General features: G+C 38.7%; 1 protein-coding gene across 3 annotated transcripts in view; it reads left to right on the top strand.

Annotated features, from left to right (window-relative positions):
* Window positions 1-18,969, top strand: part of IMMP2L (inner mitochondrial membrane peptidase subunit 2) — a 1,307,031-nt gene that overhangs the window by 1,093,933 nt on the left and 194,129 nt on the right. The gene's annotated exons all lie outside the window — the stretch shown is intronic.

An 18,969-nucleotide genomic window follows, 5' to 3' on the forward strand; every position in this document is an offset into this window, starting at 1 on the left:
TGAAGTCCAGCAGAGGCCTTGAGTTAATCAACAATAGGTGGCTTCAAACATGCTTGGGACAAACATACAGTGGATCTACACTCAGACATAAATCTTAGCAAAAAAAGTAAAAATGGGCAGACTTGAAGGACCACTAGGTCTTTTTTCTGCTGTCAGTGTTCTATGTTTCTATGTAGTTTCATGGTGTTATTTGTTGCCTTGTACTCTCAGTAAATAGCAGAGCAAATCTTCACATTCCGATGTCAGACATTTCTGTTTGTGTTGAAACATGAGGCATGCCACATGGCATTGTACAGGTTAGTGCTTCACATCTGTCTATAGTCTAAGAACTGACATTTCCTGTGAAAAAACTACATATCTCACAATCTCTGTGTCTCTCAGTCTAATACTGGTGCAGTAATTAGATCTGACACAACCAGGCAGAGCAACAAAGGGAAGAGATGATTTCATCATATTAGCACTCCCACATTTGTAATGCAACACATAGAAATGGCAGGACATTGAAGGCAAAACAAAAAGTTGTCAGTCTTGGGATACGCTTGATACATGAATATATGGACATAATGGAATCATCCATGACACTACAAACTGCAGCTATAACATGTAAGCCCATCATGATAAGATAAGGCAAATTAATGAAACAGAGAATATACCTGCACTAATACCTGGTTAAAACTAGTTTGAAAGTGTACAATGCTATTAATGTTCTTTTAAATATGTGCAATATATAAGCACCCCTTTCTCAATTTTAATGAGCAAACATCTACAGTGCTGAAAATAATGATAGCCCAAATGCAATGGTCTCTGATGTATTTAAAGCTGTTTTTTTCAATGGCACTCTTTCATTTACAACATATTTGTGGCTACATGTTTTTATTGTTACAAGTTAAGACTTGTAGAATAATTTAACTTGCTGTTAAATTTACATTTTTATCATCTCTCTCTAACAAGCAGGTTATTAAAATATATCTGTTGTCCTTACTATCATGTATCAAAATTATTTATTACGTTCCACATGAGTAACAGAAAATAAACAAGCTCACATGGAATGTTTTAGTCTGAAACATATTTAGCTTCCAGTTTCTAAACTGCTAAATAAATGATGCTTCTTGTAGTACAGTATAAACAACGAAAGCTGATGTTTTGATTAGCTGCAATCTGTATTCTATAATTAAAGCTGTTTCTGTACGTGTAGTAAAAATTAGGCAGTGGGTGTTAAATTGTTTTGTTACATCCCACACACACACACACACACTTGTGATGTTTGTCTTGTGGCAATATTTACCTGGGTTTTATCATTCTCCATAGGCTGAAAATGGTTCCATATTATGAAAACGCACTAGAATATTGTTCAATTCAACTCAAATGTGATGTTTGTGTAAAACCGTGACAGTAGCAAAAGTTATATGTATGTTATTTGTCTGAAAATGGAAGCACTTTTTGCTTGTTGAGGGTGAACTATTGCCACAATATGCAGGTGTGCATAGCAAACTTGCACAACGTGGAACACTTAACTATGTTTCCTCCTCCTGCTCAGTCCAATGCCACCATCTTTCCCACCACTTCCAGATGCCATGACTCTTACTGGACAACCACTAATGATGTAACTCCTACATTGTAGGAGTCCATGCTACATTGGCTTTATTTCAGTGTTTGTGTGTTGGAAGTGATGTCATTCCATGATTATTTTAATGCTTGCTTTAGTATGAAACTAGCAAAGATCCCAGGGTTAAGGAATATAGTTCTTTACTTTGTGTTATTTTACAAAACATGCAGTGAGGCTGGTTTTATTGGGAGATTCTGGAAGGGATGGACTCCCAATTCTGTGGACTACATTTTGGTTGTTGCCTGACAGGTCTTCTGCCTGGACCGAGTAACTCACTTGAGCAGCTCTTTACTTTGTACAAGCTTGCAAAATGGCTCATTGTAGTCTAAGCAGTGTGTCTGGAACATTTACTCAGCAAGGAAACAAACAAAAATGAATAAATAATCAGAAGCTCTACACTAAAAATAACAATCAAAATAATCTACAGCTGCTGTGCTACATCTAAAAGACAATATCAATCTAAAATAGCATTATGGACCAGAACTGTATAAAATAAAGGAATAAATAACATTCCTAACTATGCATATAAAATTAAAATAATACTTAAATGTCAATAAAATATGTCTGTTGCATTAGTCACATCCCTTATAAGTGACCTTTACCCCTGTGATTGTGAAACTTATACTCTGCAAATGTACAGCCAATGCACACAAATATATAAAATGTTTAACCTATAGCATCCAAGATAATTGTATTCTCAATATAGCAAATAAACAGTCCCTTTTATTAAAAGTAGTATCTATTTTAATCAGCTATGTATTATTATAGATACTTTGCTGAATCTTTGGACACTTTTTTGCATTCCAAAGATTCACAAGAGTGTAGAGAAACCCCCATGAGGTCCTTTTGTAAGTGGAATTGATTGCATGCATTCTAGATAGTGGGATTACATTGATTTCCACTTACAACCCTTAGTTGAGCAAACAACTTAGAGAGAGCCAGCACATAATTATTTTTTGAAAGCTTTCCCCTATGATAATTATACTTTTGCAACATATGTAGCATTGCTGCACACTAACATAAGGCATGGTGATGTCCATACAATGGGCATTGGATAAAATGTAAAAAAAAACCCCAGGACTAGATAACATTTACTGAATTCAGAAGTGTTTAGACTTTTCTATGAATAAAACTATTTCCGTTATAATAACGGCTTATATTTTTTAGAGAAAAAGGGGGTTACCATGGGAGCTAAATTTGCTCCTACTAACAAACATTTTAATGTCAATGGAGGAAGAAGAATCTATTCTCTGTAAATTCATCCTGACCTATTATTATGGAAGATTCATTGAAGACCTCTTTATTTTATGGAAGGGTGATTTCAGTACGTAAATAGTAACCAACATGGGATACAGTTCTCCAGTATAGTACAGTTCTCCTTACAATCAATCTTGAGAAAATATATTTTTGGATTTAACTATTTTAAAGCACCAAAGAGAGCTATGTGCAAAGATGTATTTAAAAAAGAAAACAGACAGAAATTAATATATAATATGCATACAATGAGTTGCCAACATTCTAAGTGGATATCTGAAATACTGAAGGGTCAGTTGGTAAGGATTAGAAGGAGCTGCACATTAAAGTAAGAATTGATAAAACAATCAGATAAAATAATTAAGAAGATTGATGAAAAAAGGTACAAGAGAATTAATTCGATAATATAGTGGTTACGGAAAGGAACATTAAAAGTAATGTCAGAACGTTAGCTCTGAGAAAATAATCAGTATACAATTCATGAAAACAGGCAGGGATCTGGAATTTAGGAGATTCCCTACTAATTCTCATAAATTAACTGATATCCGAGTTCTTTATTTGTGCTAATTTGAAGATAAAATAAAAAGCAATAATTTGCAAAATTATATATTTATTATTAATAAAAATCAGGTTAAAATGGGAATGAAATATAATAGGTGATGATAAACAATTCAAAATAACAGTACAATGATCTAATCCAAAATAATGGTTGGAAATTCAAATCAGCAATTACTTTCAAATAATAATGAGTTAGAACCAATTGTCTGCAAATGCATTGTAAGAAATTATCAGTTACTCAGCAACATGTGACAACAGCTATGCAAATCAACCATGTGATCTCTCTACAACCAGATATTCAAAGCTCAACGTGTACCTTGGCATGAATTGATTTGGAATACCATACACTTTCTTGATGACTTTTCAGCATGGCTACCATACTTTCTCTCCTCTAAGGTGCCTGCCATTATCTTCGGTGACTTTAATATCCCAGTCAATGTTCACACCCCTGCCACCTCTCAATTTCTCAACCTAAGTTCCTCTTTTAACCTAACACAATGGTCACAATCCACCACCCACTCCAATGGCAACACCCTTGATCTTGTATTCACCCACCTATGCACTCCCTGTAATCTCTCTAACACCCCTTTTCCTCTCTCTGATCACAACTTTATCAGCTTAACACTCTCCCTGCCTCCTTCCTCCCATGCCTCCAACCAGCAAACCATTACGTGTATAAACCTCCACCACCTCAGCCCTGACCTTCTTCACTCTGCTACTGAGCACCTCTATGATATAATTGCACCCCTGTCCTGCCCAGAGCTGGCCACATCTGTCTACAACAACTATCTATCATCCTCCCTGGACGCTCCTGCTCCTCTCTCTACACGCAGAACCAGGCCTCACCTGTCACAACCCTGGCAAACAGATGACACCAGAAGTCTCAAGAGAAGCAGCCGCACTCTTGAGTAGGCATGGCATAAAACTAAATCCCTGAAAGACTTTACCCTCTACAAATCTGCTCTTCTCAAATACAACCCCAGCCTCCACGCTGCTAAGCAAACCTACTACAACACTCTCATCAAGACCCTCTCATCCAATCCTCTTCAACTCTTCTCTACCCTTAATTCCTTACTCCACTCCCCACTGCCTCCACCCACCAACTTACTTACTGCACAGGAGATTGCCAGTTATTTCAAGAAGAAGATCAACACAATTCATGATGAGATCTCCAGTGTCAAGCTTCCTGCTCCAACCAACATACCAGGCCCAACACCATAGTCAACACTCTCCTCCCTTGACCCTGTTACCACCGATGAAGTTACCGAATTCCTTTCCAAGGCCCACTTCATCACCTGTTCCTTGGATCCTGTCCCCTCACGACTGTTGCAGCCTCCTTCCTGCTCTATCCTAAACTCTCTAACCCACATCTTCAACTTCTCACTCTCCATGTGCACCGGTTACCCCCATACTCAAAAAACCCTCGCTGGATCCCACCTGTTTGAATAACTTAAGACCCATCTCCCTGCTCCCGTTTGCCTCCAAGCTTCTTGAGCGCCTTGTTCACAACCGTATGAACTGCTACCTCGTCGACAACAACCTTCTTGATCCCCGACAGTCTGGCTTCCGCCCAAAAAATTCCACAGAAATTGTCCTACTAAAACCCACTAACAACCTACCAATTGCTAAAACCAATGGCCATTACTCCATACTCATACTCCTTGACCTTTCCACTGCCTTTGACACAGTTGACCACCCGCTACTCTTCAGTAAACTCTACTCCATTGGACTCCGTGACTCTGCTCTCTCCTTGTTCTCCTCTTACCTTTCTCAGCGCACTTTCAGTGTCACATACAACTCCTCCTCCGCTCCTCTCCATCTTTCTGTTGGGGTACCCCAAGGTTCTGCCCTCGGGCCTCTCCTTTTCTCTTTCTACACCTCCTCCCTGGGCCAACTGATAACCTCCCATGCCTTCCAATACCAACTTTATGCTGATGACACCCAGATCTATCTCTCTACTCCCCAGCTCACCCCCTCAATCTCCTCACGTATCACAAATCTACTAAATGACATATCAGCATGGATGTCACACCACTACCTTAAATTCAATCTTTCCAAAACCGAGCTTGTAATATTTCCTCCTCCTCGATCTTCCACTCATGATGTTGCCATTATTATCAACAGCACAACCATTGGTCCTTCCCCCTCATGCCAGGGTGCTAGGTGTAATCCTAGACTCTGACCTCTCCTTTTGGGCCCCACATCCAATCACTGGCTAAATCGTGCCACCTCAACCTCCAGAGCATTTCCAAAATCTGCCCCTTTCTGACCAATGACACCACAAAACAACTTATCCTTGCCTAGGTTTTATCCTGCCTTGATTACCTGCAACTCCTTCCTCACTGGTCTGCCGTTACACAGGCTATCCCTCCTTCAGTCCATTATGAATGCTGCTGCTAGACTCATACACCTTACCAACTGATCAAACAACTGCTGCCCCTCTCTGCCAATCCATCACTGGCTTCCACTAACCCAACGTATAAAATTCAAAATACTAACCACAGCTTACAAAGCCATTCACAACACTGCCCCTGGCTACATCGCCAACCTTATTCGCAGATACTGCCCAAATCGCCCACTCCGCTCCTCCCAAGATTTCTTCCTCTCTAGCTCCCTCATCACCACCTCCAGGACTTCTCCAGAGCCTCTCCCATCCTCTAGAACTCCCTACCACAGTATGTCCGATCATCCCCCACCCTGTCTGCCTTTAGGTGATCTTTGAAAGCTCACTTATTCAGGGAAGCCTACCCTACCTCCACCTAAGAACTGTACTTGAATCACCTCCACCAGATCTTCCCCCTCAGCTATCGCCTTTTGTATCACCTCCCCCTTCCTTTAGATTGTAAACTTCACGAGCAGGGCCCTCATATTCCTTCTGTACTGAAATGTATTGTAATTGTACTGTATCCCTTAAGTCCTGTATAATAATAATAATAATTTGGAATACCATACACAGGCCAATCCAATCAGCCTAGAATCTATCTGAGATCAAGCTATAATGTTACACTAAGTTGTCTACCTTTTCATAAATATATATCCAGCTAAACCATTGACTAGAAGCTAAAATTAGCTTCAGGGATATTTAAAATAGAATTTCCCCCAGAGGATTGAAATTAAAATCAATTACTCTGCAGTTAAAATTACTTTACCTCAACACCTGTGCTAACCATAACTGTTATCAGACTAAATAATTTAGCTGGAGGTATAAGGCTAGTGCAAGTTAGCTGAAGAAAATGAAGGTTATAGTTACCAATCTGAACTTTGTGATGTCCGCTTTCAATTAGCTCACTTCAGGGTATGTCTGTGTCCGTTTGTTGTCCTTTGTCTCCTGTCTTGTGATGTCCTGTCTTTTTGGTGAAGTGTCTCTCTTTGGTGATCATGTGTCCCCGTCTCTATCCGTCTCTGACTTTTATCCCCCACAACAACCTAGGTGGGCAAAGCTTCACCTAAAAGTGACCTCAGACTAGGTGTCATTTTCTCTACTAATTGATTTCAATGACCTGAAGGGGGCAGTATAGGATTAGGAATGGGTTTCTCTGACATCTCTTCTGTGTCATGTCAAAGGCTGACCTTTAACCTTGGCTAGTAAGAATATCACTAACTTAAGAAAGAACTGCTTTTCTGACAGGTTTGGTTTTAGACAGACTTATACTCATGTCACTGCAAATAATGTATTACTTTAAGTGATTCTGCAGAAAAAAGAAATCTAACTATATATCCTACAAAAAGATGAGGTCATTTTACTGAGACTTTGTATTATCTCATGTCTTTCGTAACATAACAAAGTTGTAATATAATGAACTCAAACTAATTCTTTATAATGTTAAAAACATAATATCCACAATATTCCAATATGTATTATTTGTTAAAACTAATTAATGTAAAAAAATATATATGCATGTGGAAATTGAATCTAGTAATATAAAACCTGAATTACTTAATTAAGCAAGCATTCACTTCATGCAATACTAATAATAATATAATTGACATTTTTGGATAAAATATTCCTGTCCAGATAATAATAAAACCATATACAATGTAAAGTTTAATATGCATTTGTTTTCTGGAGGTTCATGGAAAAAAATCATTATGAACAGTTCTTTTGTCCTTTGTTCAATCTAGAGATGGGCTCATCCATTTATCTTACAACTTGGTATCATGTCTAGTCTTTATCTTGTAGCTGTCTGATACCACCATTCCCCCCAAAAATTTATAACCTGGGAATATAAACTGTAACGACCTTGCAATGCTCTTAGATTATTTGTGCAGAAACCATGAAATAGAATATACAGAACAAAATGGCTTCCAGCATGACCATGTAAAGATGATTTCAGGCCTTCCTGTTTAATTCTGTGAATCCAGAACAGTTCCAATAGTAACATTAAATAAAAAACAAACATTTACAGTATTATATTGCACTTACCAACTCGTGGATGAGGTGGTTGCATTACTTTTCTTTTTTCTTTATTTTCATCTGTTGATCTGGCTAGTAAGTGTAATATGTTTCAACTTTAACTATTTCAACCTTTAACAGAGCAAACTGTCCAACAAGAGTGGTAATTAGAGGGCTGAAACAACTCTACACTGACAGGGGTACTTACAATGAGCAGATTTTATGTGTTTATGTAAAACCTTTATCTCAAAAGATTAAAAAAAAGCTAATGCTGTAAATGCTTAACAAGTGTTATCTAGAGTTCAGCTTTATTTTTAGTCAAGTGCATCTAAAGCTGCTAGTGCATCTAACTCTTCCCAAACTGAAAGTACTGCTGTCTAGGTGGCTCCATTGCTACTCCATCCTGAGTGGAGCCCCTCTAACTGTAGTGACACCTCAGCAATTTGTAACTCAAAGCTCAAAGCCTGAAGATGCTCAAGAAGCAAAAATCCCATTCATTTCAATGGGCCCTGTTCATGCTCAGATGTGAACAGGGGTCATTGAAATGAATGGGATTTTTGCTTCTTGAACATCTTTGAGCTTTGAGCTACAAAATGCTCAGGTGTGAATGCTGCTTAAGAGAGGAAGTGTGTTACTGGCTAGATCACCACGTGAAAATAAAGGAAGAAAACCTAACAAAAGAAAACGAATGCAGCCACCGTGTTTAAAGATTGGTTTGATGCAATATGTTACATTTTGTTTTTGGGTTTAGTACCACTTTAATGACCCCTCTTTTAATACTAAGTATAATATACAGCATAAGTATATTAAAAAAATGTACTAAGCATTAGCCTATTCTTTAATGGGACAAGGTGGCAGGCACTGTTACTTAGAAGAGTAGAGATGACATACAGAAAATCCCCTCCCTTAAAACAAGACTGGTTTAAAATGTAGTTGATCCACAAGGCAGTAAAAACATGGCAATCTTTGTTGGGATTAGTTTTTATCTGTTCAGGAGTTATAAGTCGCGTAGAATTACCAAAGGGTCTGGAAAAGAGACATATTCAGAACAACAGGTAGAAATTACAATTTTAATGATTTATCACATGTAGCACTACCCATGTTACATTTGTTTTGGGATGCCCATGTGGGCTTCTATATATGGGGCCCACAGTATATAAACTACATCAAAGGATGGGATACAAAGAAAATGAAAATCATACTGTTCAAAACTTTTTAAGGGATTTACACAATTAAGTTAAAAGATTATTCAAAGTGATTGTAAAGTTATTTTTTAAAAATAACAAGCATGTCATACTTTCTTGCTCTGTGCATATGTTTTGCACAGAGCAGCCCCAAACGGGCGGACTGACCATTTGGAAACTCGGGCACTGCCCTAGGGCCCAGGGTCAGTAGGGGGCCCCATGAGATGCCCCTGGTGCCTTTTTCATAGGTTTTTTTGTTTGGGCAAGGACACAGGGGCCCCATGATCCCCTATGGCCCCATGAGTTGTCTGTCCGCCCCTGGCCCCAAACCTCCTCTTCTGGGGACCCCTTGATCTTCTTCCCTTCCAAATGCCTCCATAGCAAGCCGCTTGCAATATTGGGAACACTATTACCTTGTTTGCTATAGTTTACAATGGCTGGGTGCACTTTATATATTTGTTTGCACTGACTGCAGAATATAAAGTATTTATTATTTGTGTTAAAGGTTTCACAATCACAGGATAAGGCTCCATGCACATGGGGTATTTTGATAAAGCTGGTAACGTTAGCTGTGTAAATCACGTTAAAAACGTGGGTTTTTCAGGGTTTTTTTAGCGTTTGTGCATTAGCGTTTAACGGAGTTTTGCTGCATTTAGTGGCATTTTTAGAGGGATTTTGTGGTCAAAAAGATTCCAAAAACGCTGGTGTGTGGTGTTTTACCGCGTTTTACTGCATTTTACCACATTTTTCAGTGTGAGAGCGTTTTTACAGCTAAGAAACTCCTCTAGAAACCCACTAGTCCTGGGGTTTTTTTTCAGCCAAAAAGCATCCCTGCCAAAAATGTTAATTACAGTCTATGTGTGCATGGACACACAGGATAACATGCTGGGGAGTTTACTGGCTGTAGAAAAAAACATCAAAAGCCAAAAACAGCAGCTGTAAAAATGTCCAGTGTGCATGAGGACTAAAGGTCACAAAAGGCTCATTAATAGGGAAATAATTAAGTTAATAATTAATAGACACATTTTACTGATATATAAATATTATATTATTTTTTTATGCATAGTTAGAGTGTTATTTATTCATTTATTTTGTTTAGGTCATAACATTATTTTAGCAAATAAACATAATTTTCATTGGAGGAAGACTTTGTACAACAAGTCCATAAAATAAACAAATCATTTGCTCTGTGAGGTACTAAGCAAACTCAGGTTTAATTCTTTCTAACAGGGTGTCCCTTAATGGGTCTACAACACAAACAGGCAACAAATAACTTTTTTAGGCTTTACCGTTCCATCAGCTGTCTGTTCCTGTATGCAGTAGGGGGCAGTGTGATTCGTGATTCAGTGAATCCCTTAGTATAAACTTTATTTGAAATGTACAAAACGTCAAATAATGGTGCTATATACCAGCCGTACAGTGACATGCTGCATTTTGTCGCAGTGCTGTGCACTGTGACAAAATGCAGCATGTCTGCATTTTTTTTAACAGTTGCATTTACTGAATTTGTTCAACAGTACAAACAGAGGTACATATTAACCTGGTCAAATGATCAGTGAACCACAAGACATACATCATTCATAGGTAACTGTGAAAGTCACACAGCCGTTATGTCTGAGAGACTCTATGCATTGATGAAGGAACAACCTGAGAAAGCGTAAAGCATGTCTGCATTTTATCACAGCATGCTGCAGCGCAGCCCTAGGATGCGTTGCAGTGTGAATGGGACACATAGGAAACAATTGTTTCCTATGTGTCCTTGTGGTGTCAGACGTTTTACAATGCAATAAAACATCTGTCACCACACACTGTGTGAATTAGGCCTAAGTGTTCTGTCAGCTGTTGGAGCCCTGCGCATCCGTTAACTCACAGCTGAGGCTAATAATGTAGTCTAGATACTAGATAAGATGTGGATCTAGGAACAGAGGCTTTATCTCAACCTAAGCTCTACAAACTCCAGGATTCATGATTGTATTTGTTTTATTAATTCTTTATCAAAGTTTCAATCCTATTATTATCAAATGGATTCAAATTATTGGAGAATTCTTTACAGATATACCACTGTATTTGCCATCAACTCTACATAGTGTGTATCTAACACTTATTTACCCTACTAAAATGTACTTTACAGGGTAGTAGTTTTAAATAAGGGACAATTTCTTCATGTCAAATGGCCATAATATACAATATTATATATATGAAAGGATGATCTCCAGCTGCCAGTGACAAAGTAGTTTGTATTACTTTTTATAAGAATAAAAATAGTAAATCTGATTACTATAACAATGGCTTATATTTTGCTCTTTTGTTTTTATAAGTATTTTTTTTTCAGTTTTGGGGTAATTGGTCCTATAGTTGTCTATTGATTAAATGTTATGGATGGTCAACATAATGTGTAAGATGTGATTTGAGATCATACAGAAAGGGGACATTAAATGGTGTATATTTCAAAGTAGACTTAATATTTTAGAAAAAAAGAGGTCGTAAAATAGAGAATATAAGGAAATGGATATACAATGTATGATGCAAGTTAGCTTTTATAAGTATTGAGCATTTTAAAGAAGGGACCTGTTCTGTCTCTCCAATCTAAGCATTGCAAGTGTGATATCTGTAACTTACCGTTGTGATGAGATAGCGATAACTCCAATCTTAGTTGAATAACACAGGCAGTGACTCGATCGGATGACACCTTGTAGATCTTGTGAAGTTTATTCCATAAACTGAGAGAATCTTACAACCATGAACATTGGATAGGTCAAAAGATCATAATGTGATCTGCTTCATGACATGACGCTTGAAGCTGAAATGCCTTACTGGGAAAAGGGATGGGCTATCTATACAGTAAGAACTAAACCAGAAGAAAGGGGGGAGCAGAGACAAAATACAAAGGCAAACACTTAAAGGCATATGACAGTCATGTGAAACATGACAGGACCATTGTAATTGGTGGAAGGGTGGTAACATGGCTGGGTAGGAAATAGACTAATGAGTGAGTAAGGGAGAGCTGTAAATGACTGTATTTGGGTGAAGCTTGGTTTTTAGTAATCGATCCCTCATTTTTGAAGTTTAAGGCTGGCTTCACGCCACGCATTGTAGTTTAGTGCAGTGCCAAAAATTGGTGAATAATAGGACAAAATGTTTATCTAGTTAGGAGGTTGGTTTGCCTGCATCCTATATGACTGTCTACTTCATTATATCTCGAACAAGATGAGGTATGAGCAGTACGTTGTACAATTGTCTATTGTAATTCTAGTTCTGTGGGTATTTGGAAATGTACTTGGGTGCACAGGGTTTATGGATGCACAATATTTTTTAGTGTTACTGTTTTTTTTTTTTTAAATCATTAGGTATTTATATCTGGTAAAATATTAAAATGGTGGCATGTTGCATATTGCACAAATGCCATACTTTGTAGTTCTTTTATGAATGGTAAAATAGGGCCACTTTGGTCATGATTAAAGGATAAGCTCACCTTTAGTAACATATTACAGGTTACACCCATTCAGGGTTTACCATGTTACTAAATCAGCAGTCCTACACACCCTGATTCCTCATTGTGACAATGGACAGAGGATGCTCTTCCTGCACCCACTGGCATAAATTTAAAAACAGAGCACCTGTTTTACTCCACCCACATAACATCTTTCATTCAGAGTTCTGGCAGTCACCATGGCAGATGGCTTGTATTTCTCAATGAGCTGCAAGGGTGCTGGTGAGATCCCTTGTAGTTCATTGATTCTTCCAGCTCTTAACAATAACTCAATAACTCAATAACTGTCTGCCTGTATGGAAAGTATAGGTAGTCAGCTGTACTGTGAGTCTGCAAGATCCTGACATTGCAACCACAATCTGCTGATGATAGGTGCAATGCTCTTCAGGCTCCTAAGAAAAAATAATGAATGCACATTTTTTTACCTGCCAAAAAATATGCTTTTCTTTTTTTTTTTTTAACTAAAGTAAACTTAGCCTTTAAGGTTAGTAAAATTGTATGCAAGTGAGGATGAATGTCTATTCAAGCACAACTAACTCTGTAGTCAGAATACTGAATAACAGTTTTGTTTACTTTTGTTAGTTTAGTTTCTGTACCAACCATTGAATACAGAGTGTTACAGGATTATTGAGAATATGGGTTAAGTGGGTAAAAAACTTTGCATTTCCAGATTTTAATATGATAGTGGTTGTGCAACCCAACAGCAATAAATTAAGGTACATCACATTTAAAAGGAAACAGAACCCTTTCCAAATATGGCTCCTATAAGTGCCAACAAACTGTGCAGAACAATAAATATTGTAATGTACTATATATTTACCATGTTAGTAGGGTATCCCCTGACCAGAGTTTGTCTCTGCTGGAGACTAATTTGGGCTCATCCGCAAAAATAGTGTGTCTAACACAGTATCAATTTAAGTTTATTAACTACAAAATGCATTACTTGCACACCCATAATATATTTAGCACATACTGTAATCTGTGGATTTCACATCTGTTTCAGCATTCTCTATAATGCTCATTTACATCACATAATAAGCACCTTTAACTGAGCATATGTCTGGTATTTTTGGTAGTTGTTTGAAATGTTTTGCTCGTTACTTTAGGTAGGTGCATTTGCTGGTAAGCACATATTTGTTAGAGGTTTATTTCCCACATTGCTATGTTGTTAATGCAGTATTTTATTGTATTTAAGGTTTTAATTACTTTTGAAGAGTTATAATAAAATGAGTTTGAAAGCATCAATTCATTTCTTCTATTTTTATGACTGGATGTGTTATTCTTTATTTGTGCACCATATGCTAATTTGTTAAAGACCATTACATTTTCTGTGAGTGATAATAAAATATAGCTGTGAGAAAAAAGAATACAAGCAAGCAGGTGTTGTGTGTGTATCATTTCAACCACTGCACACCCAGGAGGCAAATTTACTACCACTCTTTTTTCAAACCCTGCTTTTTCATAAAGCTCATTTTATTACCATTTTTAAACATCTTTGTACCTAATTGGCATATATTGTTTTAAATGAGCTAATTTTCCCTGGTGTTATCTACTTTTATGGCACTTAGTAATCATCATCTTTATTTGAAGATTTTTAGTTTAAGTGCTTGTGTTCTTCACCAAACTGTCAAACCATCAAATAACTGGAGTCATAACTGATCACATGTGCAGCATTATGGCAGTTGAAGATCAAACAGAGGCTAAGATGGTAGCTTCTTTGGCTGAAAATGATAGGAATGTTTAGTTCTACTTTAACTGTATCTGAGCACCACAAACAGAAACTGCTATTTAATTCATTTTTAACATTCAGAGTGAACTCACCCATCCATCCATGTCTCTATGCTTTATTTTGTTGAGAAATCGCTCTGAAAAACACCCCAGCTGCAGCCATCTTGAGTAAAGGAAGATGGTATTTTAGCTGAGAATGCCCCTCCTCCCCTCCTGCAGAATAAAGAAAAAAAATACTCCTGGGATGTATGACATCATATGGCATAGGCCAGAAATTGGGAAGCAGCTGAAGAAAAAGGTCTAGAGCAGGTATCACTAAATGGCGGACCGCGGTCACATACAGAACCGAGTGAAAGTCCTGTCCAGACCGTGGCCACACCTCTTAGCAGCCTGAGTGGACTCCTCTCCTCCGGTCGCTGCAGCTGTTAGTAATTGGGAGGAATGACAGGTATACTTCTGTTCTGTATGTACTCTTCTGCCGCGGCAGTCATTGCTGCTGCTGCTGTTGAATTCCAGCAGGGAAGAGGGCAGGAGGAATGGAAGGAAGAACTCCTCATTTGAATGTACTGGCTTGTCACCGCTGAACTCAGAGCAGGGAGGAGGGTGGGAAATACTGCAGGTCTACAGGGGATAGGGGAAGGGGAGAGAACCTTTCATAAGGATCACTCGCTTTTCACCAGGAAGAGTTGGGCAGCTCTCACCCTCAGTGGAAACCTTCTATGCCTCCTGTCTTCCCACCTGCTCTTAGTTCAGCAGCGGCAAGCTGGTACATTCAGAAGAGGAGTCCTTCCATTCCTCCCACCCTCCTCCTCCCTGCTCTGAGTTCAGGGGTGGCAACGGCAAGCCAGTACATTCAGAAGAGGAGTCCTTCCTTCCATTCCTCCCGCCCTCTTCCCTACTGTGACTTCAACAGTAGCGGCGACGATGACGGTGGTAGATGAGAATATACAGAACAGGAGTCCACCCCGCCATTCCTCTAGCCCTCCATAATGCTTTTAGGTATGGCGAAGTTTATGGGGTAGAGGGGGCTGTGATATCAGAGGGGGGATCTGTGATATGGGGGGCTGTGAGATTGGGGAACTGTGATATGGGGGAGCTGTGATATGGGGGTGTGTGATAAGAGGGAGTTGTGATGTGAGAGGGGGGAGCTGTAATACTGGGGGGCTGTGATGTGAGGAGAGCTGTGATATGGGGCTGTTGTGTGAGGAGAGCTGTGATATGGGGGCTGTGATGTAAGAGGGGGAGCTGTGATATGGGGGGCTCTGATGTGAGAGGAGGGAGTTGTGATATGAAGGGTCTGTGATGTCAGGAGAGGGGGAGCTGTGATGTGGGGGGATGTGATTGCAAGGAGGACTGTGATGTCAAGGAAAGACTATGATGTGTAGGGGGGCTGTGATGTAAGTGGGGCTATAATGTTGTGGTGCTCTGATGTGAAAGGGAGTTGTGATGTACGGGGGGGCCCAAGGACATTAATGTAAAGGGGGCTGTGATGTGAAAGACCTGAGTAATAGAAGAAAAATTAGTTTCGGATCTCTGCGGAAAGAAAATGTTACCAACCGGACTTCCATGAATTTTAATTCAGTACCCCGGTCTAGAGCAAATACATATAATATATCTTCTTATCTATTTACCAGCACTAGCTGCATAAGGAATTAAAATAGTTAATGTTGATTGAGAGAGTAATGTTCCACTTTATGGTGATATTAGTACAATTCAAAAAAGAAAATTGTCATCAATTGCCAGTTTCTTCCACAGGCTTGAAGTATAACCCCTTTTTAACAGGACAAAAGAAATCAAGCCTTTGTTTAAAAACTCTGGTTGCCATGGTAATACAATAATGTATTTTTTAAAACACAGAACTAAGTCTTCAGCTGCGATTTTGGATGTCATTTAGAAAATAAATTTTTCTTTACAATGAATGGAAGATCATTAAAGCCTATTAAATCCCAACTAGATGTCTTTTAGCTTGTTATAGCATCCTAAACATTTGCCATTTTGTTTCATCTGTTTTTATATTTCTTGATCCCCTCCAGACTCTTTCAGCCACTTTCTATCTATGGGAATATGCCCCAGTGCCAACAGCTCTGGATTGGCCTTGTGTTACTTACAGTGACCCTTGCCTGCATAATGTGTGGCAGCATGGATGCATGTAGTTCAAGTACCTCCTTGGACAGGAAGTGAGAGAAAATCTTTTGAATAAGGACACAGACAGCAATACATTATTTTGACAGCAGTTGCACTCCACTGGAGCTATATTACATAAAATATTAAGGATCAATAAAGAATTGTTTTGCCAAAACATTTTAATTCATGGGTCAGATCATTGCTCAGACTTGATAAGATGCAGATATGAGGTTATACAATTAGTGGAACACATGCAGGGACAGGAAACTGTGCAAGTGTGTGAAGTTCAGATTCAATTTCTATTTTCCCACCAGTGATTTTAACAGCCAGCAAGAGTAAGACTGTGGGGACTGTTTAGCTGCTTGTCACTGCCTAAAGCTTATAAAAAGTAATATTTAATACACTATTTGTGCACAGTACTTCTTATAAGACTAATAGAAATACAATATTTATACAGCAGTTAACCATTTCCTTTTTAAAATACTATTACCGCTGATGGTAACACTCATCACATTTTAAAATTTGAATGGCATTGTAATTTGTAAAATAATTTTACCTATGTGCCTTCTCTTTCATTCTGTCATAGTGTCAGAGATTTCTGTTGCAATCTGCTGTTCCTTTTCCATCTCCATTGTCTCCTACAGTTCCATCCAATTCCAAAGTCAGTTCCTGATCCCTTCTTTCCCATTTGACTCCATTGTCATTGATACTTACCCACTCCATCATCATATGCCAAATGCTGCCATATTTTTCTCCATCCCTCCTTTACCCAAATAATCACATTTTTTTTTACAATTCCTTTAAAATTTACAAAATTGTGATAAAATAGGAGATTCTAGAAAAATCTGATACTCTGGCTAATTATTTAAATATATTGATTATAGTGAAATTAAGAATTCTAGAGCAAGCAAAATATGTATAATAGATTTGATGTGTCATATATATCTGTATATGGTGAGGAGGTTACAATTCCCTTCCATTATATGGTTCAGTAGAGGTTCTGCTCTACGGTTGCAGGGAATTTTCCTTTAAATCAGGAACTAAACCCTTTGATTTAATGGTTTAAAAAAAACGTTACTTTCCCGGAATGCTAACTGTCACATTTGCTTGTGTTCTTAAAGCGCAACTATACACACCTCTGATTCCACAATGCACTGTCTTGGAGCTCCCCTCCTGGCTGCTGACATCTTTGGGTGGCCGGCTTCCAGGTCCCTAATGCCAGACGCTGTCTTTTGCCAGGTGGGGATGACATCACTCCCGAGCATGAAAATTTGTACAGTGAGCTGTGCGACTCACTGTACAGGGGCGGTCAGGCAAGTAGGTTTATTTAATGCAGAAGAGACAAAGCATGTCTCTTCTGAATTACAAATCCTGCCTGTCTGCCTTTTTGTATTTATTACCTAAAGTTCCACTTTAACTAAACTGGCAAACCATCAAATGGCTGGTGTAATAACTGATTACATGTGCAGCACCATGGCAATTGTAGATCAAACATAGGATAAGATGGTAGCTTTCTTGGCTAAAAAGGACAGGAGGGTTTAGTTCTGCTTTAATGAAGAGAAAGGGTGTTGGTTGCTGGATAGAGAGAAGTAGTCTATAGAGTCTGTCAGAGAAAATGTTTGGGTGTTTTGGGAGACGTCAAGATCTGCCATATAAGCATTATTATGGGTACCCTTTTCCTGGAAGGAACACTAACACCAACTCAGTGTTCCCACATAGATTCCTGTTTTTAAGAAGACTCTAAGGCTAGGTTTTACACTAATGCGGTGTGGTACATTGCATGTGATTCGCACAGGAATCGCATTGCATTCCTGTGCAAATCACATGCGATTTGTGTGACATTATGTATGGCTCAAATCGCACTGCACCCACACCAAAAATGTGCAGGACACTTTATTGGGTCCACACATCGCATGAATATTCACAACTATGCGATCCAATTCTGCATATTGCACCGTGTTTTGCAGACCGATTTTGGGGTGTTGTTAACTTAACATACACACCTGCATCAGTTCGCATGAAGGGGTGCAATTCTGGTGCGGTGCGGAATTTGCACAGCAAACGCTGCTAATTCCACACCACATCAGTGTGAACCCAGCCTTAAAGACTCAAAGAGAGTTCTTTCATAACAAGGCATGCACAGAATGGCAATGTTAATATTGTCCAAATAACTTCCTGATCCTTTGATCAAGATGTGTTGATCTACATTATCTGCTTTAAGCAGTGATGCACCAAGTGTTTTCTAGCAGCATTAGTACATTGTAGCTTGCAAGTGGGAGGCAGCATGAATGAGGACCTTTGAGGACAGTAATTTGATTAAGAAATGGTGAAAGACAACTGCATCCTGATATAAACACAAATGATGTAGCGCTCAAGCATAAATGCAATACATGATGGTGATCACCACGTGGGATAACTAAATGCTCATTAATGACATAAGTATGTGCGCAGCAGAATGTGTAGAGTCCTTAATGCACACATAACACTGCAACCGATGCACACAGGAAAGTCCAGTGATCCGTGTCACATTCCTCCTAAGCATGCAAAGTGGAGGAATGTGTATGAACCCACACACACTCCAATGTGATCCAAAAATGGCTAGAATGGCCTCTCACCTCCAGCCTGCGACCCT

This window comes from Staurois parvus, unplaced genomic scaffold (assembly GCF_062004578.1).
Source record: "Staurois parvus isolate SC_StPar_1 unplaced genomic scaffold, SC_StPar_1.0 ptg000147l, whole genome shotgun sequence".
NCBI classification, from domain to species: Eukaryota; Metazoa; Chordata; class Amphibia; order Anura; family Ranidae; genus Staurois; species Staurois parvus.